This window comes from Rhinolophus sinicus, linkage group LG14 (assembly GCF_036562045.2).
Source record: "Rhinolophus sinicus isolate RSC01 linkage group LG14, ASM3656204v1, whole genome shotgun sequence".
Lineage (NCBI taxonomy): Eukaryota > Metazoa > Chordata > Mammalia > Chiroptera > Rhinolophidae > Rhinolophus > Rhinolophus sinicus.
This window is the reverse complement of record NC_133763.1, coordinates 22513012-22540384: the sequence shown is the minus strand read 5'-3', so window position 1 is coordinate 22540384 and position 27373 is coordinate 22513012. Positions and strand designations below refer to the sequence as shown.

The following is a 27373-nucleotide window of genomic DNA, read 5'->3' as shown; positions in this document are numbered from 1 at the left end:
ATAATTCCAAAAGGGAAGAACACAGGAGTATTATATAGATCAATAGCTCATCACTATTTGTCTCTATTTTAGTAAACGAGATATATAAGCTGATATGTAAAGCTATTCCTCTCCCCATGATAGCATGATAAGAAAATCCCAGGGAAAGCTCAGAGGGCAGAGGAAGAAGATAAGGATGAGGCAGGAAAGATCTAAAAAAAGGAAAGAGATTCTTTAACTTCTTGAATTATGCATCAAAACACAAGTGAAAGGATTTCTGTAAATTTTAATATTGTGGTAGGATTCTCAGTGGGATTATAATTTGAAATTTGCATGTTTCCTTTTGAAATTGAAATTCCTCAGAGCAAAGTTGCTACAAGGTAAAGTGCAGAGTGCACCCCTTTGAATCGTCCCACTCCTTTGGCATGACATTGTGCAAAATTTATTTGCTGCAAGTTTTATTCAACCAATTAGAGATATTTAAATGATCTTTGTGGATGTATTAGGGGAGGAGAGAGTAATATTACATATTAAAATGAAAGATAATGTCTTAGTGGAGGAGTTATGGAGAATTCATGTGTACAGAATGGTGGTAGGTCTTACATTTGCAAATGTTAAAAAAAACTCACAAGGCAGTATGCATTTTTGGAACTCTTGAAAAAGATAATAAAGACATCTTTTAATTGCCCCTGCAATCCAGGGATAACCTGTGACGAGTAGTTTAATGCCCTACATAGAGTTCTAGGAAAGGACTTTGTCCTCTGTTGTGTTTGACTACGTGGTGTGAGCTCAGTGGGAGAAGATTTCACTGCAGCGGGGTTGATTGTATAGTTTTCCAAAGTAAACAAAATAATAAAATAAATACTATATCAATTTATCTTTCCAACTACACCAATCATAGAACAAGTCCTAGATCTTTTTTAAAAAGATGTTTTCTGGCATGCTTTGCTTGTCTCAACTTTCCTGTGCTCCCAGCATCACCACGGCAGGAAGTTCGGTGATCAATTCTGCTTATATATGACATGTTGTCTTTCTTTATTTCAGATACAACTTCACTACATCCTTCCACTCCCAAACCCGATTCCTTTAGCTAAGTCCTATATGCAACATTTTACTCCTTGCTTATTGATTCATGCCAGCCCACAGGGGATTCCAGCAATTGTTCTTGAAAAAATATTTAGCTCTTTTTGCTTCATTTTAAGGTCTTCTGCATCCTCACTGCTATTCTGCTAGGACTGTGTTACTAGCCCCAGCTTGAAAGGGCATTTCCTAGTACAGATAATGCCTTAATATGTCAAGTTATCAGTATGTCCATCATCCATTCCCACCCAAAGATTTAACAGTGATGCTTAAATAAACTCCTAAATTTTCCAGCCAAACACATAATACGAAAGGACCCCCAACAGCATTTTTACCCAAAATATCTGCTGTCCTGAAAAGCCCACTGCTTATTTGTTTTCTAATTAAAATGCTGTAATATTTCTAAAACTTTTCTACATGCTAGCTTCAAAAGGAGTCCATGATTAGAAATTATTTTACTACTTCTTGATTTTACAAATTATTCATTACACAACTAAGTAGATTAAGTAGAATGCCTCAATTCCTAACGTTAATGTGGTTTTCCTCCACCATTTCATATTGATCCCCTTTTCCTTTGCAGAAGGAGATTGGAAGGTGACTCTTGTCACTGGGGATCTTGACAATGCCGGTACCACAGCAACAGTATCCCTTTATGTCTGTGGGTGGAGAAGCAAGACCATCAGGTTCTATTATTTTGGGATCTGGGAAACACCAGCTGTTTAACCCCAACAGTGCAGATATATTCAAGGTAAAATCAACACGTTATAACTTGCTTGCTAAGATATATTATGATATACTTTCCCTAAGATGGAGTAGAGATTTTTGTTTGTTTTGTTATTGCATTATTTTAAAGATTTTATTGGGGAAGGGGAACAGGACTTTATTGGGGAACAGTGTGTACTTCCACGACTTTATTCCAAGTCAAGTTGTTGTCCTTTCAATCTTAGTTGTGGAGGGTGCAGCTCAGCTCCAGGTCCAGTTGCCGTTGCTAGTTGCAGGGGGAGCAGCCCACCATCCCTTGCAGGAGTTGAGGAATCGAACTGGCAACCTTTGTGGTTGAGAGGATGCGATCCAACCAACTGAGCCATTCGGGAGCTCAGCGGCAGCTCAGCGGCAGCTCGGCTCAAGGTGCCGTGTTCAATCTTAGTTGCAGGTGGCACTGCCCACCATCACTTGCGGGACTCGAGGAATTGAACTGGCAACCTTGTGGTTGAGAGCCCACTGGCCCATGTGGGAATCGAACCGGCAGCCTTTGGAGTTAGGAGCATGGAGCTCTAACTGCCTGAGCCACAGGGCTGGCCCTCTTATTGCATTTTTTTTTTTTTTTTTTGGTACACATGGAATCTTTTATCCTAAGGAAGGTGGGAAACAAGAGCAATAATAGGATTTTAGATTTTTGTTTCTTCCCTATTTTTTATTTGCTTAAAGGTAACAAAGTATATGAACTTTAGAAAATTTAAAAATTAGAGTAGAAAATTTACTTATAATCCTGCCATCAAGTCAAATATTTCCATTTTTTAATATCTTTTCTTGTCGTTATTCATATCCCTGAGGTATGATTCTGTGATGGAAAAGTGGTGCAACCTAATTGCTAAGACAATTCATATCCGTGGGGTCTGAGAGAGCAGATGGGCAAGATTTGAATGCTGACTTTATCACTTACTAACATGGTAACTTCAATACATTACTGAACTGCTGTGTGCCTCAATAACTCATACCTCAAAGGATTATCATGAGAATTAAATGAATTAATACATGTAAAATGTTTAGTGCAGTGCCTGAAATGCTCAGTAAATATTTACTATGAAGGTTGTAGAACATAAACGATGTGTAGCCTTTTATTATGCAAGGAACTATATAATCTTCCTAATTATAAATTTTCTTAATTAAATATTGAGTGTATGAAATTTACCATTTCACTTGCCATAGGTTAATGAAACACTTTGCTGTTGGACATTTAAATGGCTTCTACATTTTTACTATTATAAATAATGCTATGATGAACAAAATATGTTCATGACCTTAGTGTCTTCTTTTTTCTAACCAAAGCTATCTTATTTCCTATGACAAATTCTGAGAAATGGGAATATTTTTGATGCATTCTGACAAAGTACTTTGTGAAAGTGTCTAATTTATAGCACAGTGCCTCACAGGACATAGTAAGCAATTGGTAAATTTCAACTGTTATTGAATAATTACTACACACCCTAAATCATGGTATCTATTTCTGTCATGCATAATGTTTAATATCTTTTAATTAAAATTTCTCAGTACCTCTTTATAAGTTACAATATGTAACTGTGGATCTATGTAAGGTATTGTTACTTCTTAAGTTTTTATTAAAAGAGCTTATTGAAATATAGTTGACATACCATAACATTCACCCATTTAAATACAATTAATGGTATTTAGTATATTCATAAAGTTGTACAACCATCACCACATCCTAATTTTAGAACATTTTCATCATCCCAATAAAAAGCGCATATTGGTTAGCAGTAAATTTCCAACCCCCTATTCTCCAGTCTTGGGAAACCAGAAATTTTCTTTCTATCTCCATAGATTTTCCTGTTCTAAATATTTCATATAAATGGAATCATAAAACATGCAGTCTTTTCTGTGTGGTGAATTTTTACTCAGCATAGTGTTGTAAGATTCATCCAAGTTGTAGCATGTATCAGTATTGCATTGTTTATAATATTGCACTTTATGCATATATCACATTTTATTTATCCATTTGTCAGTTAATAGACATTTGGATTATTCCTACTTTTCAGCTATGAATATGAATAATTATTATGAATAATGCTGCTATGAACATTCATGTACAAGTTTTTGTGTGGACATATGTTATTATTTCTCTTGGGTAGATACCTAGGAGTAGAAGAACAGCCAAACTCTTTTCAATATACCTGAACCATTTTTACATTCTCACCAGCAATGTATGAGGTTCCTATTTCTCTACCTTCTCACAGAAATTTGTTTTTGTCTATCTTCTGATTCTAGCAAGCCTGTGGATATGAAGTGATGTCTCATTGTGATTTCAATATATATTTTCCTAATGACTAATTATGTTGAGCATCTTTTTTTTTAATTAAACTTTATTGGGGTGACAATTGTTAGTAAAGTTACATAGATTACAGGTGTACAATTATATAATACATTATATATATCTCACATTGTGTGTTCACCACCAGAGTCAGTTCTCTTTCCATCACCATATATTAAACCCTGTTTACCCTATTCTAGGGCCCCCTCCCCCCTTACCCTCTGGTAACCACTGAACTATTGTCTGTGTCTATGAGAATTTGTTCCTTCATTTGTTTGACTTGTTCTTTTGTTGTTTTCAGTTTTATATACCACATGTCAGTGAAATCATATGGTTCTCTACTTTTTCTGTCTGACTTATTTCACTTAGCATTATAATCTCAAGATCCATCCATGTTGTTACAAATTATACTATTTCATCTTTTCTTACTGCCGAATATTATTCCATTGTGTAAATATACCACAACTTATTTATCCATTCATCTATTGAAGGACATTTTGATTGTTTCCCTGTCTTGGCCACTGTAAATTGGAGCGCACATCTTTATGGATAAATGTTTTCAAATTGTTGGGTAGATACCCAGGAGAGGGATTGCTGGGTCATATGGTAATTCTATTCGTAATTTTTTGAGGAACCTCCACACTGCCTTCCATAGTGGCTGCACCAATCTGCATTCCCAACAGTTTATGAGGTTTCCTTTTTTTGTCACAGCCTCTCCAACACTTGTTACTATTTGTCTTGTTGATGATAGCCATTCTAACTGGGCTGAGGTGATACTTCTTTGTGGTTTTTATTTGCATTTCACTGATGATTAGTGATGATGAGCATTTTTCCTTATGTCTATTTGCCACCTGTATGTCCTCTTTGGAGAAATGTCTCTGCAGGTCCTCTGCCCATTTTTCAATTGGGTTGTTTGTTTTTTTGTTGAGTTGTATGAGTTCCTTATGTATTTTGCATATTAGCCCCTTATCAGAGTGACTCTTTGCAAAAATCTTCTCCCATTCACTTTGTTGCCTTTTTATTCTGTCGATAGTTTCTTTTGCTGTGCAGAAGCTTTTAAATTTGATATAGTCCCATTCATTTATTTTAGCTTTTACTTCCCTTGCCTTTGGAGTCAAATTCATAAAAGGTTCTTTGAACCCAAGGTCCATAAGTTTAGTACGTATGTTTTCTTCTATGCAGTTTATTATTTCAGGTCTTATGCTTAGGTCTTTGATCCATTTTGAATTAATTTTGGTACAAGGTGACAGATAGCAATCCAGTTTCATTCTTCTGCACATGGCTTTCCAATTTTCCCAGCACCATTTATTGAAGAGACTGTCTTTTCTCCATTGTATGTTTTTTGCTTCTTTGTCAATAATTATCTCTCCATATTTACGTGGGTTTATTTCTGGGTTCTCAATTCTATTCCATTGGTCTGTGTGTCTCTTTTTCTGGCAATACCATATATATATATTTTTTTATTATTATTGTTGCCCTGTAGTACAAGCTGAAGTCAGGGAGTGTGATACCTCCAGCATTTATCTTTTCTCTTAGGATTGCTTTGGCTATTCGAGGTCTTTTATTGTTCTATGCAAATCTGATGATTTTTTTGTTCTATTTCTTAAAAAATGCTATTGGGATATTGATGTGGATTGCATTAAATCTGTATATTACTTTGGGGGGGGGGATAATATGGCCACTTTAACTATGTTGATTCTTCCAATCCATGAGCACGGAATGTCTTTCCATTTCTTTGTGTCTTCTTCAATTTCTTTTAAAAATGTCTTATAGTTTTCAGCATATAGGTCTTTCACATCCTTGGTTAAGTTTATTCCTAGGTATTTCATTCTTTTTGTTGTAATTGCAAAAGGATTTTTTTTTTAAATTTCATTTTCTGAGATTTCATTGTTAGTATATAGGAATATAATGGACTTTTGTCCATTGATTTTGTAGCCAACAACTTTACTGTATTCGTTGATTGTTTCTAATAGCTTTTTGGTGGAGTCTTTAGGGTTTTCTATATATAGCATCATGTCATCTGCAAAGAGTGACAATTTAACTTCTTCATTCCCAATTGGATGCCTTTTATTTCTAGCTTCTGGCTGATTGCTCTGGCAAGGACTTCCAACACTATGTTGAAAAGCAGAGGTAATAGGGGACAGTCCTGTCGTGTTCCTGAATACAGAGCAAAGGGCTTCAGTTTTAAACTGTTCATTATGATATTACCTGAGGGTTTGTCATATAAGGCCTTTATTATGTTAAGGTATTTTCCTTCCATACCTATTTTATTAGGTGCTTTAATCATAAATGGATATTGTATCTTGTCAAAAGTTTTATCTGTATCAATTGATATAATCATATGATTTTTGTCCTTTATTTTGTTTATGTGATGTATCACATTGATGGATTTCCAGATGTTGAGCCATCCTTGTACCCCAGGGAAGAACCTCACTTGGTCGTGATGAATAATCTTTTTAATGCATTGTTGCATTCTATTTGTTAGAATTTTGTTTAGTATTTTTTGCATCTGTATTCATCAGAGATATTGGTATGTAGTTTTCTTTTTTGTGTGTTATCCTTACCAGGTTTTGGTATCAGGGTAATGTTGGCTTCTTAAAATGAGTTAGGGAGTACTGTCTCTTCTTCAATTTTTTGGAAGAGTTTGAGCAGGATTGGTATTAGATCCTCTTTGAAGGTTTGTTAGAATTCACTAATGAAGCAATTTGGCCCCAGACTTTTGCTTTTGGGAAGGCTTTGGATGACTGATTCAATTTTGTTACTGGTGATTGGTGTATTTAGATTTTCCAATTCTTCATGTTTAGCCTAGGAAGGCTATATGTTTCTAAGAACTTGTCCATTTCTTCTAGGTTACTGAATTTGGTGGCTTATAGTCCTTCATAGTATTCTTGGATGCTCCTTTGTATTTCTGTGGCATCCGTGATAACGTCCCCTCTTTCTTTTCTGATTTTGTTTATTAGTGTCTTTTCTCATTTTATCTCGGTGAGTCTAGCTAAGGGTTTGTCAATTTTACTAATCTTTTCAAAGAACCAGCTCTTTGTCACATTAATTTTTTTCTATTGTCTTTTTGTTCTCTATTTCATTTTGTTCTGCTCCGATTTTTATAATTTCCTTTCTTCTGCTGAACTTAGGTTTCATTTGTTCTTCTTTTTCTAGTTCTTTAAGGTGTAATGTGTGGTTATTTATTTGGAGTTTTTCTTCTTTCTTGAGATAGGTCTGTAATGACATGAATTTCCCTCTTAAAACTGCTTTCGCTGCATCCTAAAATTTTGGTAGGATGTATTTTCATTCTCATTTGTTTCTATGTATCTTTTGATATCTTCTCTTATTTTTTCTCTGACCCAGTCGTTCTGTAAAAGTATGTTGCTTAATATCCACGTATTTGTGGTTTTTCCTGCTTTCTTTTTCAGCTGATACCAATTTCAAAGCCCTGTGATCAGAGACTTTGCTTGGTATGATTTCAATGTTGTTAAATTTGCTGAGGCTGATTTTATGTCACAATATATGGTCTATTCTTGAGAATATTCCATGTACACTAGAAAAGAATGTATAGTCTGATGTTCTAGGATGAAGTGCTCTATAATGTCAATTATTTCCATTTCATCTAATGTGTCATTTAGGGCTGCTATTTCATTATTTATTTTCTGTTCAGATGATCTATCCATAGCTGTCAATGATGTATTTAGGTCCTCTACTATAATTTTGTTTTGGTCAATTTCTCCGTTTAGTTCTGTTAATAGTTGCTTGGTATATTTCGGTACTCCCTTATTGGGGGCATAAATATTGATGACTGTTATGTCTTCTTGTTGTATAGTCCCCTTTACCATTATGAAATGTCCATCTTTGCCTCTTGTTACCTTTTTCACCCTGAAGTCTGTTTCATCTGATATCAGTATGGTTACACCTGCTTCGTTCCCGATACCATTTGCTTGGAGTCTCAATTTCCACCCTTTCACTTTGAGTCTATGCTTCTCCTTGTAGCTGAGATTTGTCTCTTGGAGGCGGCATATGGTTGGCTTTAGTGTTCTGATCCAATCTTCTACTCTGTGCCTTTTTATTGGTGAGTTCAGTCCATTTACATTTTGGGTGATTACTGATATCTGAGAATTTCCTATCATTCTATCTTTGGTTTTCTGGTAAGACTGTGTCTCCATTGTTTCTTTGACTTTTTGTTGTTGTATATTATTTCTGTGTGGTGGTATTCTATGATTTTTCCCTCTCCTTCTTTTATGTTATATATTTCAGTTCTGGATTTTTTTCGGGGGGGCAGGTGGGTTACCATTACGTTTATGTAAAAGAAAATTTGATATTTAGAGTATTCCATTTTTTTCAGCATGCTTGTTTTCTCCATTGCCATATTCTGGTTCAGGCCTTTACTCTTTCACCTTGTATGTTTTGGTTGTCACAAATTATCTATTTATGCCAGTCGAATGCCTCCTTCAGTATTTCTTGTAGTTCAGGTCGTGTGTTAGAAAATTCCCTCAACTTCTGTATGTGTGGAAAGGTCTTTATTCCTCCTTTATATCTAAAGGATATCTTTGCTGGATATATAATTCTTGGCTCATAATTTCTCTCTTTCAATAGTTTGAATATTTGCTTCCACTCCCTCCTGGCTTGTAGAGTTTCTGCTGAAAAATCTGATGATAATCTAATGGGCTTTCCTTTGTAAATTACCATCTTCTTTTCCCTGGCTACCTCGAGGATTCTTTCTTTGTTGTTAATTTTTGACAGCTTCAGTACAATCTGCCTTGGAGAAGGCCTGTTGGGGTTGAGGTAATTAGGTGTTCTATTTGCTTCTTGGATTCGAGGATCCAGTTCTTTCCACAGGTTTGGGAAGTTCTAGTCGACTACTTGTTTGAATATACTCTCTGTTCCCTTCTTTCCTTCTTCTCCTTCTGGTATTCTCATTATTCTTATATTGCTCTTTCTGATGGAGTCAGAAAGTTCTTGTAGAGTTCTTTCATTTCTTTTAAGTCTAACGTCTCTTTCTTCTTCCATCCATGTCATTTCCAGATTTCTATTTGATGTCACTGATTCTTTCCTCCATCTGGTTAACTGTACTACCTAAGATTACAATTTCATTCTTCATTTCTTTTACTGAGTTCTTAATCTCCAGAAATTCTATTTGGTTCTTTTTTAAAATTTCAATCTCTTTGGTAAAATGTTCATTTTGTTATTTGATTGTGTTTCTGAGTTCATTAAACTGTCTTTCTGTGTGTTCTTGCATCTCATTGAGTTTTTTAAGAACTGCAATCTTCAATTCTCTGTCGTTTAAGTCATATATTTCCATGTCTTTATGTTTATTCTGGCGACTTTTCATTTTCTTCCTGAGCTGTCTTGTTACCTTGGTTATTCATGGCAATTAATGATTTATTATTTCTTTCCCTAGACATCTACAGGAGTGGGTTCTGCCACAGGATGATAGAAAGAGGTCTTTCTTTTGTTTTCCAGTAGGTGTTGGTAGAATGCTTTGTCTCCAAGTGCAACATTTTATTCTCTCTCACACTGTAGTGTTATGTTTTCTCTGCACTATACCAGGTTCTCACACAATGGGGCGGGGTGGGGGTTCCCTGAAATGCAGGCTTCTCCTCTGTGAACAGTTCACCTGGGTCAAAGGGCACCACCTCCAAGGGGGGATGTGGAGACCTTCTGAAGTTCCAAAGCTCTTGCTGCACCAGATTCAAATCCCATGTGTTTCAGTAGCTCTGTTTACTCCTGCAGGGATCCGTCCAGATAGGTGGGGACAGGGGTGGGGTGGGTTGTGAGAGGTAGCTTAGAGCAATGACGATGACCACCATCACAGCCAGTCCAGCTTCCATGGCTCCCTCCCTCCCCTTTGCCAGACTAGCTGGGCTGGGAGTCCATGTCTGCAGCCCACAGTACTCAGAACTGCAAATATTCTGCTATTTTGATCTGACACTGCTACTGTTCTGCTTCTAGCACTGGGCAGGTGGGGGCAGGGCGAGCTCTGGGAGGGTAGTGATGGGGCAGCTAGGCTCATTGCCTAAGTCTTCCATTCTCTACTTAGCAATAAATGCTTAAACCACTGTTTTCAGCCTTCTTCCCTCAGTCTTTGCTCTGAGGTCTCTGCTGTGAGCATTGGGTTCAGCCATGTTATATGCTGTCCCGTCAGCCCTGTGGGCCATAAGCAGAGCCCTAGCAGTCCGAGTTCTTCCCTCTCCTGCAGTTGGGGTAGTTCCAGAATGCTGCGAGCTTAGAGCACCGAGCTAGATGTGCCTCCTGTGCCCATGCGGCCCTGTCTCCTCAGTTCCTGCTTCCCTCCTCCCCTGCTTGTGCAATTTGCCCACCTTTAGATGATTTCAGTAGTGTGCCTCTTAGTCTTGCCTGTTTGTTGTGCAGTGAGTCCTTTGTGAAGTTATAGTTCAATTTGTTGTAAATTCCAGGGGAGATTTCAAGAGGCTCACCTCAGGCCGCCATTTTACGACGTCATCGTGTTGAACATCTGTGAATATGCTTGTTGGGCATTTGTATATCTTCACTGAGGAAATGTCTATTTGAATCCTTTGTTCATTTTTAATTGGGTTATTTATCTTTTTATTAATGAGTTTAAGAGTTCTTTAAATATTTTGGATGTGAGTCTCTTATCACATATATGACTTACAAATGTTTTCTCCCACTTTGTGGGTTGTCTTTTAATTTTCTTTATGGTATAACTGAATGAAAATGAATTACTTCTGGTGTCATTTCAATTCAGCCTGAAGTATTACCTTTAGTATTTCTTGTAGGGAAGTTCTGCTAATGATGAATTCTCTGTTTTTTTTCTTTATCCGGAAATGTTTTTTTCTTTATCCGGAAATGTCTTCATTTGCATATAGGATTCTTAGGTGATAATTTTTTCTTTCAGCTCTTTGAAGATGACATCCTTCTGCTTTCCGGCCTTTATGACTTCTGATGAAAAGTCAGCTATTAATTTTATTGAGAATGCCTTGTATGTGATGAATTGTTTTCTTTTGCTGCTTGAAAGATTTCTCTCCTTATTTTTGGCTTTCAATAGTTAGGCTATATTGTGTCTGGCTGTAGACTGCTCTCCTGCTGCTTTTTACAGTACCATTATTTCAGAGTTGCTGGTTTTTAAGAATATTGTGAAGCTGGGGAGAGAAAAATGGGAGTAGATCAAGTCACAATGCACAAAACCTTCTGTTTTTACCAAGATTCATCGTTGTCATTGAATAAAAGTGCTCCTAAATTGTTGCAAGCCTTAAATTAATTTCCAGAGTTCTTGAAAACTTGATTTCATATTTTTTTCCATTGTTTCTATGAAGGAATGGATTTATGGAGGGTCTCAATACACCATTCCAGAAGTCCTTCTCTACCTCTTTTTATCTTTATTATTTTTTATTCTATTTTAATGAAATTTCTATTCCTCTATTAAATTTTCTATTTGTGGCTGTGATTTCTATAGTTTGCTGAAGATAAGTAAGAACTGGCCCAATGTAAATGTGACTTTGAGCCTATAACATAGTATGTGACCAAATCCATGAAATTTAAGGGCCACCAGCCAGGAGTTGAAACATTGACTATCTCATTACTATGAGGACAGTGAAATTTTTTCCTTTTATATAGCTGGCTCATGTTATATGAAGCAATGTGGGGCAACTGTAATGTTTTCCTGACCCAATCATAGGTCTTTAAAAAATTTTTTTTAGTTTATTGGGATGAAATGGTTAGTAAAATTACATCGGTTTCAGTATTCAATTCTGTCATACATCATCTATATATCACATTGTAGCATAGGTCTTAAAGGGGAACTTGATTGTAGGGTGGTATAGAGAGTAAAAGAGGATTGTAGCTGCATAAAAGGGCTTGCAAAATGATGTCAGACTTTACAGTAATTTTTGTAGCTGCCCTTCATAGACTGTAGAGTCAGCCATATAGGAGCACTTGAAATGTCACCAAGAACTGGCCTGAAGGAAATGAGATATCCTCAGAAAAATGACCAAGACAGAAAAATCAGAGCAGAGTCCGTTATAAGCAGAAAGTTTGAAGAGTATAGGCAGAGGGGAATTCCTGGACTGCAGGACGAGACTTCATTCATTACTAAATCTCAAATCTTATCCATTGACTGACATAGACTAGACATGCATGAATATCTGGAAAACATGACGATTTAATGAAAATGACTTTTCTGGAACTTGTCTAATATTTGCTGCTTTCTCCTGAGGCATTCATTGTTGAATTTTCCTTGTGATCATTCTCACCTTGAGGGCATCATAAAGGCATCCATGTATCTTGTATGGTTGTTATTTACTTATGAGCCTATCCAGAGATTTAGCTGAGCTTTTTATTGCATTTTTGCAAATTGAAGCACTAAATAGTATTCTTTGTTGCTTGGGAAAAGTTAGTGGCTGAGGCATTCACTCCTAGAAAATAGTTTCCTATTTCTGGTTTACTATTATATGAAGTCAATTGATTTTGTAGATGAATAGGTTTAATATTTATTACGAGCTCATAGGGCACTTGCACAATCATTTGAATATCCCTTATGTTCAAAGAATAATATGCATAATACTTTTTTTGCCTTTTTAAATACAATTTATATCAGCATGAATTAGAAGACCTATATTTGAGTACTGACTCTGATCTTTGCTATCTAAAAAAATATGGATAAACCATTTCTAAGCTTTAATTTCCTCTTTTGTAAAATGGATGCAATAATACCTTATAATATTATTGTACAGATTGAAAGAGTTAAAAATTAAAACATTTCATATAAAACATAAACTATGCTTGTTTTTATACTCCTGAGGCTGACTCTTATGGAGTAGGCTTCCTGATGTGGTGGAATTTAAGATCATTTTTCAGATGAATGAGGGCAGGAAGGCAGCTTGGCAGATGGTTGGTAGGTGGCTATTGCTAGCATGGGGGTCTGTGTAGAACATGTCTGGAGGCTGGAGTAGGAGGAAGGAACAGAGGGAGCCAAGACTAGGTTGGCTGGGCTAGAGTTAAGGCAGTAAGTGCATAAGTAATAGCAAGAACATTTACGTTGGGCCACTTCAATATTTAAAGGTTAGATAGATGGCCATGTGGATCTATAAATTATTAGCTGTTAGCTAAGTAGATGCTGTTAAAGTCATTTTGATTTTAGCACGACTCTGTATGAATTACTTCTTTATATTTTTTTCTCTCCTCCTCCTCTCCATCTTCCTTCTTTATCTCTTTTTCTTTTTTGTGAACTTGACATTTGGAGTTTAATATTTCACATTGACTTCATTTGGCAGTTTAGGAATTGCAACACTAAGCCGTGTTCTGCTGGCACAATTGACTCTCCTGTGGATGGCAGATCTTAGGGACAATTTAACTTAATCTTTTTCCTTAGTCACAGAAGTTGAAGTAATTTTTAATGACATACACATTTGGACCACGAAGTTTTCACATATGAATTCTTATTAAGAAAAGCCAGTAAAGTTTCTCTGCTTCAATATAGAATAAAGTACCAAAAATGTAATACAGAATAAATTACAGAAAACAGATAACCACTTTTCAGAAAGACTAAATTTTCTCAGAAGTGTTAAATATTAAAACAAAAAGAAATTATTGTCCTCAGATAGCAATTGTTTTTTACTTATTGGAAGATTACCAAAAGAGTTTGGCATGACCCAGTCCTTAAGAAGCCAAAAATTTTATGAGAGAGGAAAAATGTATTTGCTGATGTTAGATATTTAGTAAAGCTGAAATAGGAAAGAAAAAAAATCCCTTTCTCTAACTCCTTTTCCTTCACCTGGTGAAATGGTATCTCTTCTTTTCAAAAACCAATACCTTTATTTGTGGTCTTGACCACATCCTCTTCCACCTTTCAAGATTGTGTTCCAACAGCATCCTTATTCTTTCTTGCATCTTCAGGATGATTCCCTTTTACCCTTGCCTTCAATCTACCAACATGCTTATGTCTTCTCTATTCTAAAAATGACCCTTACTCTGCTCTTAAATTCCTGACCTTTCTCCTTCCCTTATTTGCAAACCTTTTGAAATATTAATTTACCATTGTTGCTTCACCTCTTTCTCTTCCCATTTTCTCCTAAATATTTTGTCATTTGTGATTTCTCCCATCACTCTATTTAAGCCATGAAGGATCAGCAGTGAAGTCCTAATTGTCCCATGAGCTGTTATCATGGGTTGCTGGTCAAGGAATTGCTGGGCAGGTGGATAGTACAGCGATAGGTGTGTGTGCTGGGACCAGATCCCCTAGGTTCAAATTATAGCTTCTTAACCAGCTGTGTATTTGTGGGAAGGTTTTGGAAACTTTTATGTTATTTAAAATGGGCAAAAATAATTGCACTTATCTAAGAGAGTTGTGAGGATTATAGGGCATTACATGAAATCAATGTAAAATGTTCAGCAGAGGAGCATACATAGTAAAAACTCAGGAATGTTTAAATATTTTTATTGTATGTGGAAAGAAAATGGACAAAAAGGTTTCAAGAAAGAATAGGTGACTGTTATGGATGTGTTCCCCCAACAGATATTGAAATCCTAACTCTTGGTACCTGTGAACTTATGCATATTTTATATGCATTTTATACGCAAAATAGGGTCTTTATAGATGATTTAAGATGCAAATTAATATGAGGTCACACTGGATAGGGCAAGCCCTGATTCCAATATGGGTGGTGTACTATTAAGAGAGAAAAGAGACGCATAGGGAGAACACCACATGAAGACAAAGGCAGAGAACGGAGTCACGCAGGTGTAAGCCAGGGGATACAGAGGATCGATGGTTACTACCAGAAGCTAGAAAGAGGCAGGGAAGAATTGTATCCAGTCTCAGAGGGAGGATGGCCAAGCTGACTCTCTGATTTCAGAATTTTAGCCTCCACAAAGGTGAAAGAACACATATCTGTTTTCTTTTTACTACTGAAAAAAAAATTGTATTTACTTAGAAGCATTCAGAATGTCAACAAAACAGCTGCAATTTATTTATTTGTTTATTTTTCAATTACAGAGTGGTACTCAGTTAACAGAACAATTATTTTGTATAAACTGCATCAGAGACAACTGAAGATGAAAAAACTACCATCCTCATTTATAACTCATTTGTGTTGTGCACCAACAAAGACCAGCTTTAAATTTCCATGCCAATTGACAACCCCCATACTACACCAGGCAAGGTAAGTGGCTATCGAAAATACCACCAGGACAGGGCTATGTAAAGGTGCATTCAGTAGTGTGTTGACCATACAAAAAAAGACACTGTACAGTTTCAAAACAAATCTTATACAGCCTTACACATTTCAATTTTTTTTCTTTAAAAAGAGTGCGTTGTTTATAAGGGGGTTAAATGCTTTATAGACAAAGAAAAAAACTGCGCTAGAACCAACTTATTCATCATCATCATCTTTTTCTTCATCTTCATCTTCTTCATCCTCTTCATCTTCCTCGTCTTCCTCCTCTTCCTTCTTTTTCTTGCTCTTTTCAGCCTTGACAACTCCCTTTTTTTTTTTTTTTTTTTTTTGCCGCATCAGGCTTTCCTTTAGCGTGGTATGCAGCAATATCCTTTTCATATTTTTCCTTCGGCTTAGCAGCCTTCTTCTCATAAGGCTGCTTGTCATCTGCAGCAGTGTTATTCCACGTCTCTCCCAGCTTCTTTGTGGCATCACCAATGGATAGTCCAGGACACTCTCCTTTGATTTGGGGGGTGATACTCAGAACAAAGCAAGAAAAAGTCCGAAGGAGGCCTCTTGGGTGCATTGGGATCCTTGAACTTCTGTTCTGTTTTCCCTTTATAAGGGAAATATAAGTTTCCATTTCTCCTTCATAACAGGCCTTGTCCGCCTTTGCCATGTCTTCAGATTTTCTTTTCTCTTTAGCAGACATGGACTTCCACCTCTCTGAGCACGTCTCAGAAAACTTTGAGAAGTTGACTGAAGCATTTGGGTGCTTCTTCTTGTGTTCCTCCCGGCAAGTTTGCACAAAGAACACATATGATGGTTTTTTTGTTTTTTTGTGTTTTGTTTTTTGTTTTTTTTTTAGTTTAGATAAACGTAATGATTATAAAGCTTGTTCATGTAGCAGCAAAGACATGCATTTTCCATTTGACATAAAGTTGCTTCACCACTTCTGGTTTGTCTTCAAAGCTTCATTACCTCTTTCATTAGTGACCAGTCTTTCGTCTTGGGAAGGACTGCCCACGTCAGCTCTGAGGCTATCACTCAGGTCAGCAATATGCTGAAGAGTCCTTCAGAGTGGTCCTGCAGAGCACCTGTCCTTTAAGTGTCTGAGAGCTGGCGGAGGTGATCTTCACCAGCACGTAGTCCCCAGGCTGAGCTCTGACCCTGAGCCCAGAGTTAGTGACAGCCTCCATCTCTACATCAGGGAATATCACCTTAAGGTTTCCATCATTCAGGCCACACCGGTCAGTGGCAGAGCATTTACTGAGCCCCTCCACAAGTACCAGCTGGGCTTCTTAGGGTCTCCTTTGCCCATATTTAATTATTTTTCCTTAGTGAGCGCAGAGTCGCCCAGTGCCCATCCGGCTGCACTTGCCCTGCACTGTCTCTATGGAGCTCAATGTACTGCAGTGGCTATCACATTTCTGTTGCTTTAAGACACCCAGTTGGTGGTACTTTGCTAGGAAAATGAAAGTCATGAGCAGTCAGATGCTTTAAGGAAAAGAGAATGAAAATAGAAAGAAGATACATAAATTTGCCAACAAGGAAGATATTAGTGTATTTCATAAGAGCTTTTTTACTGATCTTACTGAAAAAGATTGTGTGTTATGTGCCACTGAGTTGGCTCCAACTCCTGGTGACCCTGTGAATGAGTGACATCCACAATGTGCTGTCCTCACAGCCTTGCTCAGTTCCTGCAGACTCATTCCTATGGCTTCTTTTATGGAGTCAGTCCATCTCATATTTGGTCTTGCTCTTTTCCTGCTGCCTTCTATTATTCCCATCATTATCATCCTTTTCAAAGAACCCTACCATCTCATGATGTATTGAAGGAGGACAGCTTCAGTTTTGTCATTTTTGTCTCCAGCAAAACTTCAGGTTTAATTTGCTCTAGGAAGCTACGTGTTCCTCTTTCTGGCAGGCCAGAGTATCCATAGAACTCTCCTCCAACATTTTTCAAGTGAATACTTTTCTTTTCCCTATCAGCTTTCATTACTGTCCGACTTTTGCATCTGTACACAGTAATTGGGAATATGAGGGTGTGAATAATCTTAGCCTTGGTCTCTAATGATACATCTGTGCTTTTGGTGATCTGTCCTAATTTTTCCAGTGCTGCCCTTCTGAGTCTCAGACTTCTCTTGATTATTTTTTTTAATTTTGGCTGCAGTCTATTTGAATTCATGACTAAACCAAGGTAAGCTAAATCTTTAACAATTTCAATGTCTTCATTGTTGATGTTAAAGTTGTATATTTTCTCTATAATCATGATTTCTCTTCCTAATATTCAAATGAAGTCCTGCTTTGGCACTTTATTTTCTTCTCTTTCATCAGAAGTCGCTTCAAATTATTACCATTTTCTGCCAGTAAAATTATATCATCTTCATATCTTAAATTATTGGTATTTCTTCCACCAATTTCTACTCCTCCTTCCTTTAAGTCTAGAGAAGTTTTTCATATGATATGTTCTGTGTGTCGATTAAACAAGTAGGGAGATAAAATAAACCCTTGTCTGGCACTTTTGTCCATAGGAAACCATTCTGTCTCTCCACAGTATATTACAGAATTACTACATATTCTGTTACATAACTATTATAATAGTCAATGTAAGGAGATAGAAGAGAACAAGAAAAGAAAAAAAAACAAGAAAACTTTAACAGAAAATTCAAGAAATAAAACGGAAATTCAAACCTTCATTAGTTAAGTTTAAAAAAAAAAGTCTTACTGTTTGCCCCAGAACTTACACTATCCATTTAAAAATAGTATGAATGTGCCTTGAAATAATATTATACAATTTCACATATAATTCACATCTTCTAACAGAATAGTCCTAATTTGTACCTCCCATATATACTGACAAGAAGTCTACTATAATACTTATCCTTTCCACTATTCATAAGGTGTCTTTTTTGCTCTGGCTACCTTCAAGATTTTGTCTTTTGTTTATAGCACTTTGAATATTATGTGCCTAGATGTAGTATGGTATGACAGTGGTGGTGTTTATACGTGTGTGTGTGGGGGGGGCTTAGTATGTATTATGCTTGGTGAGTTTCTTGGATGTGTGATTTTGTTTCTGCATCTAATTTTGAAAAGACTTGTCTATTATCTTTTCCAAATATGTATTAGGTCCCATTCTCTTTCTGGGATTCCAATTGTGCATCTAAAAGACCAGTTGTGTGATACTGTCTTAAAGCTGTTAGATGCCCTTTTTCATTTTTTTTCATTTTTTTCTCTTTGTGTCTCTATTACTCTATCTAAAAATTCATTGATTCTTTCCTTGACAATGTTAAATCTACTGAAAAATGATTAAAGGAATTTTCTATCTCTTTTATTGTGTTCTTGATTTCTAGAATTTTCTTTAGTTGTTTCTTATAGTTTCTAGTTATTCTAGCTAACATTGTATGTTGTTCACATATTCCACTAGAGACTTTAACATGTGAGTTATAGTTCTATTAAATTTCTTGTCTGATAGTTTCAACACCTGTGTCATACCTAAGTCTGGTTTTGATTATTTCTGTCTTTTCAGATTATGGTTTTCTTGTATTTTTCCATGGCTTGTAATTTTGTTTTGAAGGAAGTTGGCTGCATATGTTGTATAGAAAGTAGATGCTGAGGTTAGTATTGTTTACGCTTGGAGATAAGCACACCTTCCTCTATTTAGCATTTGGTGTAGGAGTTTGTACTAATGTAATCAATAGTTGGCTGGAATTAAAGTTTGTTGTTGCTATGGTTATCCTTAGTGTATCATAGTCTTCATATTTCTTTAATAATACCATGTTTAGGATGTAGCCTAATTTGCCAGAGAGTTTTTCTCAATGTTTGCTTTCCAAAAGACTTGAATCTCCCTACCTGGAGTCAGTTCTTCGGACTGTTGCAGCTCTCCCAGCTGTATTCCAATATTATTTTTACTGAACATTTGTTAATGTGGCAATGAGAGGGTGGTGTACAGGTTTGGTTCTCTGATGTTCTGATTAAGCCTCAGCCTTGGCCAGGCACTGTGAACCTGGGTCTGAGGGTATGGTCTTCACAAGTGTTCCTGCCCGTCACTGGATGTAGCACATATTTCTGCTTCTCCCCTAAGTGAAATAAAAATTTAAAAAAATTCCCACATGTTTCTCTGCCCCAGCTGCAGTGAGTTTCTACCAGTTCTCCCAGGTGACTGTTTTTGCTGCTCTTCTCTCTGCAGATTAAACCTTCTGTTTCAAAGGATAGATGGGGAAATAGGTCTGGGTAGAGTTTCAGCAGCGACAACTGTTTATCCTCCCAGCCAGCACCAGAAAGGAATCTTAGTGTTCTCCCTAATCTTCCCTGCAAATGTCTGGTGGGACTTCTGGAAGAAAAGTTTTCAAATAGTTGCAGACTCTTATGATAGTTCACACTTAGCCTTTCGCAGTTTGTTGAAAATTTCTAGGTGAATTCTTTTACTGAGTTACATGAGATCTATTGGCATCTGCCACAGATAAGCAAATATTTGGGTCCTGTTTCTCCCTGCAGAAACCTGTCTCTAGATTTTAGGTTAGATTTTTATTTTGGAACCTAGCTCTCAAGAAAACTCATGAATTTACTACTTGTACAGGTCTTTTTGTTGTTGTAAAGGTGAGAGTGACACTCTTTCCAACTCTTCTAATCTCTAAGGTCAGACTAGGAAAATATATATATATTCCTTGTTGACGATAGTCATCTAGTAAAGTTGAACATTTTTTTCATATATCTGTTGGCCGTTTGCATGTCTTCTTGGGAGAAGTTTCTGTTCATGTCCTCTGCCCATTTTTTAAATTGGATTGTTTGTCTTTTTGATATTGAGTTGTATGAGTTCCTTATATATTTTACATATTAGCCCCTTATTGGAGGTGTTGTTGCAAATATCTTCTCCCATATGTTTGGTTGCCTCTTTGTTTTGTTGATGGGTCCTTTTGCTATGCAGAAGCTTTTTAGTTTGATAAAGTTCCATTCATTTATTTTAATGTTTACTTCCTTTGCCTTTGAGGTCAAATTCATAGAACCCTCTTTGAACCCAAGGTTCAAAGTTTAGTACCTATGCTTTCTTTTGTGCAGTTTATTGTTTCAGGTCTTATGTTTCGGTCTTTGATCCATTATGAGTTAATTTTGGTACATGGTGACAGAGAGCAGTCTAGTTTCATTCTTTTGCACGTGACTTTCCAGTTCTCCCAGCACCATTTACTGAAGAGGCTGTCTTTTCTCCATTGTATGTTTTTGGCTCCTTTGTTGAAAATGATCTGTTCATATTTATGTGGGTTTATTTCTGGGATTTCAATTCTATTCATTGGTGTGTGTGCCTGTTTTTCTGCCAGTACCATGCTGTTTTGATTATTGTTGCTTTGTAGTACAAGCTGAAGTCAGGAGGTGTAATACCTAGCTTTTTCTTAGGATTGTTTTGGCTATTTGGGGTCTTTTGTTATTCCATACAAATCTGATGATTTTTTGGTTCTATTTCTTTAAAAAATGCCATTGGGATTTTGATGGGGATTGCATTAAATCTATATATTGCTTTGGGTAATATGGTCATTCTAACTATGTTGATTCTTCTATTCCATGAACATGAACATGGAATGTCTTTCCGTTTGTTTGTGTCTTCTTCAATTTCTTTTAAAAATGTCTTATAGTTTTCAATGTATAAGTCCTTCACATCCTTTGTTAACTTTATTTCTGAAAAATGCTATTAGAAACAATAAATGAATACAGGAAAGTTGCTGGCTACAAAATCAATGTATAAAAATCCATTGCATTCCTATATACTAACAATGAAATTTCAGAAAAATAAATTTAAAAAAAGAATTCCTTTTTCAACTGCAACAACAAGAAAAAAATACCTAGGTATTAATGAAGTTTAATGATGAATAACCTTCAAAACGGAAAGCAACAGGCCCAGTTGGGTTCGCTGGTGAAGTCTACCAAACATTTAAGGAAGAAATGATACTAATCCTTTACAATTTCTTTCAGAGAATAGAAACAGAAGGAATATTTCCTAACTCATTCTATGAGATCAATAATACAACAGTACCAAAAACAGAGAGAGACATCACAGGAAAAAAAAAGACTACAGACTAATATCTCTAATGATATAAAAATCCTCAATGAAGTATTAGCAAATTAAACCCAATAATCTATAAAATGATTTATATATCACAACCAAGTGGAGTTTATCCCAGGTTTTCAAAAATCAATTAATGTAATGCATCACATCAACAAACTAAAAAAGAAATACCACATGATTATATCAATAGATGCAGAAAAAGCCTTGAACAAATCCCAACACAGATTTGTGATAAACACTTTCAGTAAACTGTGATAAACTATGAATAGAAGTAAATTCCCTCAGCTTGTTAAAAAAAAATCTGCAAAACCATGCAGTCATACTATACTTAATGGTAAGAATCTTGAAACTTTCCCACTAAACTCAGGTACAAGTCCCCTCTGACCACTGCTTTTCAACATCATACTGGAAATCCTAGCTAATGAAAATAGACAAGAAAATTAAATTTTAAAAAAGTATACAGTTTGTGAAGGAAGAAACAAAACTCTCTGTTTGCATATAACACAATCATCTGTGTAAAAAATTAGAAACAATCAGTAAAAACCTCCTGGAACTAAAAAGCCATTATAGCAAGTTTATAGGATATACAAAAGTTAATTGCTATGTATCAGCAATGAAAAAGTGAAATTTGAAATAAAAACACAATACCATTTACATTAGAACCACTGAATAATGAAATAATTAGGTATAAATTTAACAAAATATGTATAAAATCTATGTGAGGAAAACTACAAAACTGATAAAGTCAAAGAACTAAATAAATGGAACAATAATCAATGTCCATGGGTAGAAAGATTGAGTATTGTCAAGATGTCACTTCTTCCCAACTTGAAATTTATTCAGTGTAATCCCAATAAAAATTCCAGCGAGTTATTTTATGTAGATATCAACAAACTGATTCTAAAGTTTATATGCAAAAGGAAAGGACACAGAACAGGCAACACAGTATTAGAGAAGAACAAAATAGAGGACTGACACTACTGATTTCAAGACCTATTGTGACGTTATGGTAATCAAGACAGTTTGATACTATTGAAAAACAAAACAAAACAAAACAACAGACAAATAGATCAATGGAACAGAATAGAGAACCCAGAAATAGATACACATAAATATAATCAATTGATCTTTGACAAAGGATCAAAAGCAATACAATGGAACAAAGACAGTGTTTTCAATAAATGGTGCTGGGACAGCTGGACATCCACATGCAAAAAATGAAACGAGACACACATCTTACACTCTTCACAAAAATTAACTCAGAAAAGATCATAGCCCTAAAGGTAAAACACAAAACTGTAAAACTCCTAGAAAATAACATAGAAGAAAACTCAGATGATTAGGGGTATGGTGATGACTTTTTAGATACAACATTAAAGACATGGGACATGAAATAAATAATGGGTAAGTGATTCATTAAAATTAAAAGCTTCTGCAAAAGATAATGTTAAGAGAATGAGAATAGCCACAGACCGAGAGAAAATATTTGCAAAAGACACATCTGATAAAGGACTGATATCCAAAATGTACAAAGAACTCTTAAAATTTGATAATAATAATAAAAAAACATTAATACCACTCAAAAATGAAATAATTAAGTATAAATCTAATAAAATATGTATAAGATCTATATGAGGAAAAACTACAAAACTGATGAATGAAATCAAAGAACTGATTAAAAAATGGGCCAAAGATCTTAACAGAGACCTCATCAAGGAAGGAAAATAAGGATATGAAAAGATGCTCCACTTCATATGTCATCAGGGAAATACAAATTAAAGCAGAAATGACATATCACTACACCCATATTAGAATGACAAAAATCTGGAACACTAACAACACCAAATGCTAATGAGGATGTGGAGCAACAGGAGCCCTTACTCATTGCTAGTGGAAATAAAAGAAACTTTATAGCCATTTTATAAGACAGTTTGGCAGTTTTTTTCAAAACTAAGCATACTCTGACCACAAAATCCAGTAATCACACTCTTTGGTATTTACCCAAAAGAGCTGAAACTTATGTCCAGACAAAAATCTGCACTTGGATGTTTACAGCAGCTTTATTGCCAAAACTTGGAAGCAACCAAGATGTCCTTCAGTAGGTGAATGAAAAAACAAATGGTGGCATATCCAGACAATGGATATTATTCAGCACAAAAATAAATGAGCTATCAAGAGACAACCAAGATGATGCAGTAGGTAAACATTGTGTTTACCTTCTCTCACAACCACATCAAAATTACAACTAAACTACAAAACAATCATTATTGAGAATCACCTAAAATCAAGCTGAATTGAAGCCTTTCAACTAAGGACTTGCAGAAGAAGCCACCTCCAGACTGGTAGGAAGGTCAGAGACGTGGCATGGGCTGATCCCACACCTGTATGTGACCACTAAAGATCAGGAGGGTTATTTCAGCGGTGGGGGTTCTCCCAAACCCTAAAGGAGCGAGAGATACCAGCTCCACCCCAGCCCAGGGTTACAGTGCCAGGGAGAGAAGTCCCCATAATTTTTGGTTGTGAAAAACAGTGGAGATTGTGACTGAGACAGTGTGGCGGCACTCACAGGCAGTTCTGTTAAAGGGAATGCACACAGACTTACCCAACCAGTGGAATCACTCTGTGCTCCAGCACTGAGACAGCAGCTGGAAAGGCAGCAGGGACAAATGGTGGGAAACTGAGTTGTCTGGCTTGGGACGGGGGCTGGAGAGGTGGCTTTCTCCTCGATGGGGGAGCTGGCAGAAGCCATTGTTTCTTTGCTGAGTCCTCCCCCTTCCCAGTGTGCGAACACAGGCAGCCACCATTTCTGAGTCTCTGCCATTCATTTGCCCTGCCCTGGTGATTTGAGATCTGGCCCTGCCCAACTTTCGGGCACACCCAAGCTGTTTTCAGTGGCTTTTTCATGCAGACTGCTTGCCCTGGCTCAAGCTGCGCTTTCCTACCATCTCTCAAAGGTTTGTGGAACTCAGACAAGCAGCATCTGACTTGAGCATGACCTGTACATGTGGCGGAGCAGCCCTATGTTGGCACTAGGGGCAGCTGGCCTTGGTTCATGGCTTGGCCTCTCAAGGCACTTCCAAGCACAGCATGAGTGGCAGTCATCTACATATTTCTTTCTGGCTCCCACTGGGTGGCCCTGGGTAGGGCACAGGCTGCGGCTGAAGTAGACCTACAGAGGATCCCCTCCAAGGTGGTCTTGGGGCTAATGCTTCCAGTGCCCAGCTTAAAAACGAGATGGAGCATCACCTAGCCATCTTCAAGTGCAACACACCCAAGGGGTGGATTGGGCAGGCACCAGAGTTCTGCTGAGGCAGATCCTGCTCTGTAGGATCAGCCCCTGCACAACAACTCTTCCACTGTAGTCAAGGCCAGTCCTCAAAACCAGTGAGCTCAAGGGTCAGTCCCTCACTTTGATGTGCAGTTATCAACCAAGGCTCAACTACAAGAGGAGGGCACACACAACCCACACAAGGGATGCACCTGGAGTGCATGGCTCAGGTGACCAGAAAGACTGCACCACTGAACTCCACTGCACACCTACTACATAAGACCACTCTACTAATACCAGAAGACATAGCAAGTCCTACCTAACATATATATATATATATATATATATATATATATATATATATATATATATATATATATATATATATATGTATATAAAACCACAGTGAGACAGTGAAAATGGGGAGACAAAGAAACATATCCCAAATGAAAGAACAGAACAAAGCTCCAGAAAAAGAACTAAGCGAAGTAGAGATAAGCAATCTATCAGACACAGAGTTTCAAACACTGGTTATAAGAGTGCACAATGATCTCATAAAAACGGAGATGGAAACCATAAAAAAAATGAGTCAGAAATGAAGGATACAATAACGGAAATGAAGAATATATTATAGGGAATCAACAGGAGATTAGATGAAACAGAGGATCCAACCAGCAATGTAGAAGATGAAGTAACAGAAAACACCCAACCAGAACAGCAAAAAGAAAAAAGAATCCAAAAAATTGAGGAGAGTGTAAGGGGCCTCCGGGACAATATCAACTGTACCAACATTCGCATTGTAGAGGTACCAGAAGAAGAAGAAGAGAGAGAAAGGAATTGAAAACCTATTTGAAAAAATAATGACAGAAAATTTCCCTAACCTGGTGAAGGAAGTGGATATACAAGCCCATGAAGCCCAGAGAGTCCCAAACAAGATGAACCCAAAGAGGCCAACACCAAGACACATCATAATTAAAATGCCAAAGGTTAAATACAAAGCGAGAATCTTAAAAGCAGCAAGAGAAAAGCAGTTGTTATCTACAAGGGAACCCCTATGACAGTCAGCTAATTTCTCAACAGACACTATGCAGGCAAGAAGGGAGTGGCAGGAAATATTCCAAGTGATGAAAAGCAATGACATACAACCAAGACTATTCTACCCAGCAAGGCTGTCATTTAGAATTGAAGGACAGATAAGGAGCTTCCCAGACAAGAAAAAGCAGAAAGAGTTAATCACACCAAATCAGTATTACAGGGACTTCTTTAAGATGGGAGGGGGGTTAAGGACAGGTGAAAAGGGAAGAGATTAAGTGGTTGTTATACACTAGTCATAGGATGTAGGTTATAGCATAAGGAGTATAGTCAACAATATTGTAATAACTAGGTATGATGCCAGATAGATACTAGGTCTATCAGGGTGATAGATGGGAATTGGTTTGGGGTCCGGGTGAAAAAGGTGAAGCCATTAAAAAATATAAATATAAATTGATAGTTAATACAGTATGGGGAATATAATCAACAATGTTGTAAAGAGCATGTAAGGTGCCAGATGGACATTGGACTGCTATCTATCACTGTGTACCAAAATTAACTTAAAATGGATCAAAGACCTAAACATGAGACCTGAAACAATACAATGCATAGAAGAAAATATAGATACTAAGCTTGTGGACCTTGGGTTCAAAGAGGATTTTATGAATTTGACCTCAAAGGCAAGGGAAAAAAAGCTAAAATAAATGAAAAGGACTCTATCAAACTAAAAAGCTTCTGCACAGCAAAAGAAACCATTGACAAAATAAAGAGACAACCAACCAATTGGGAGAAGATATTTGCAAACAATGCCTCCAATAAGGGGCTAATATGTAAAATATATAAGGAATTCATACAACTCAACAACAAAAAAACAAACAATCCAATTAAAAATGGGCAGAGGACCTGAAGAGACCTTTCTCCAAAGAGGACATACAGAAGAAGGTCAATAGACATATAAAAGATGCTCAACATCACTAATCATCAGAGAAGTGCAAATAAAAACCACAATGAGATATCACCTCACACCAGTCAGAATGGCTATCATCAACAAGACAAATAATAACAAGTGTTGCAGAAGTTGTGGAGAAAAAGGAACCCTCATACACTGTTGGTGGCAATGCAAATTGGTGCAGCCACTCTGGAAGGCAGTGGGGAAGTTCCTCAATTAAGAATAGAATTACCATTTGATCCAGCAATCCCTCTCTTGGGTATCTACCCAAAAAATCTGAAAACATTTATGTACACAGATGTTCACTGCAGCTTTATTTACAGTGGCCAAAACATGGAAACAACCAAAGTGTCCTTCGATTGATGATTGGGTAAAAAAGATGTGGTATATATACACAATGGAATACTATTCTGCCATAAGAAAAGATGAAATAGTGCCATTTGCAACATGGATAGATCTCAAGATTATAATGCTAAATGAAATAAGTCAGACAGAAAAAGTCGAGAACCATATGATTTCACTGATATGTGGGATATAAAACTGAAAGCAAAAAAGGAACAAGACAAACAAAGAAACAAAACCTCAGACAATAGGTTAGCGGTTACTAGAGTGTAAGAGGGGAGGGAAGTGGTAGATGAGGGTAAACAGGATCAAATATATGGTGATGGAGGGAGAACTGACTGGGTGGTGAACAACAACAACAAAAAAAGTTCATGAAAAAAAGAAACACAAAAAAAACTGAAGGCATGTTTTACACTCATGACTTAAATCTTCTTATGCTGAATGGCTTTACCTGTTGTATATTATGCCATGACACTGTGCCAAGTTAATTGAACTT

General features: G+C 36.7%; 1 pseudogene; it reads right to left on the bottom strand.

Annotated features, from left to right (window-relative positions):
• Positions 1–15439: 15439 nt before the first annotated feature.
• On the bottom strand, positions 15440–16549 carry LOC109434263 (high mobility group protein B1; annotated as a pseudogene).
• Between the last annotated feature and the right edge of the window lie 10824 nt (positions 16550–27373).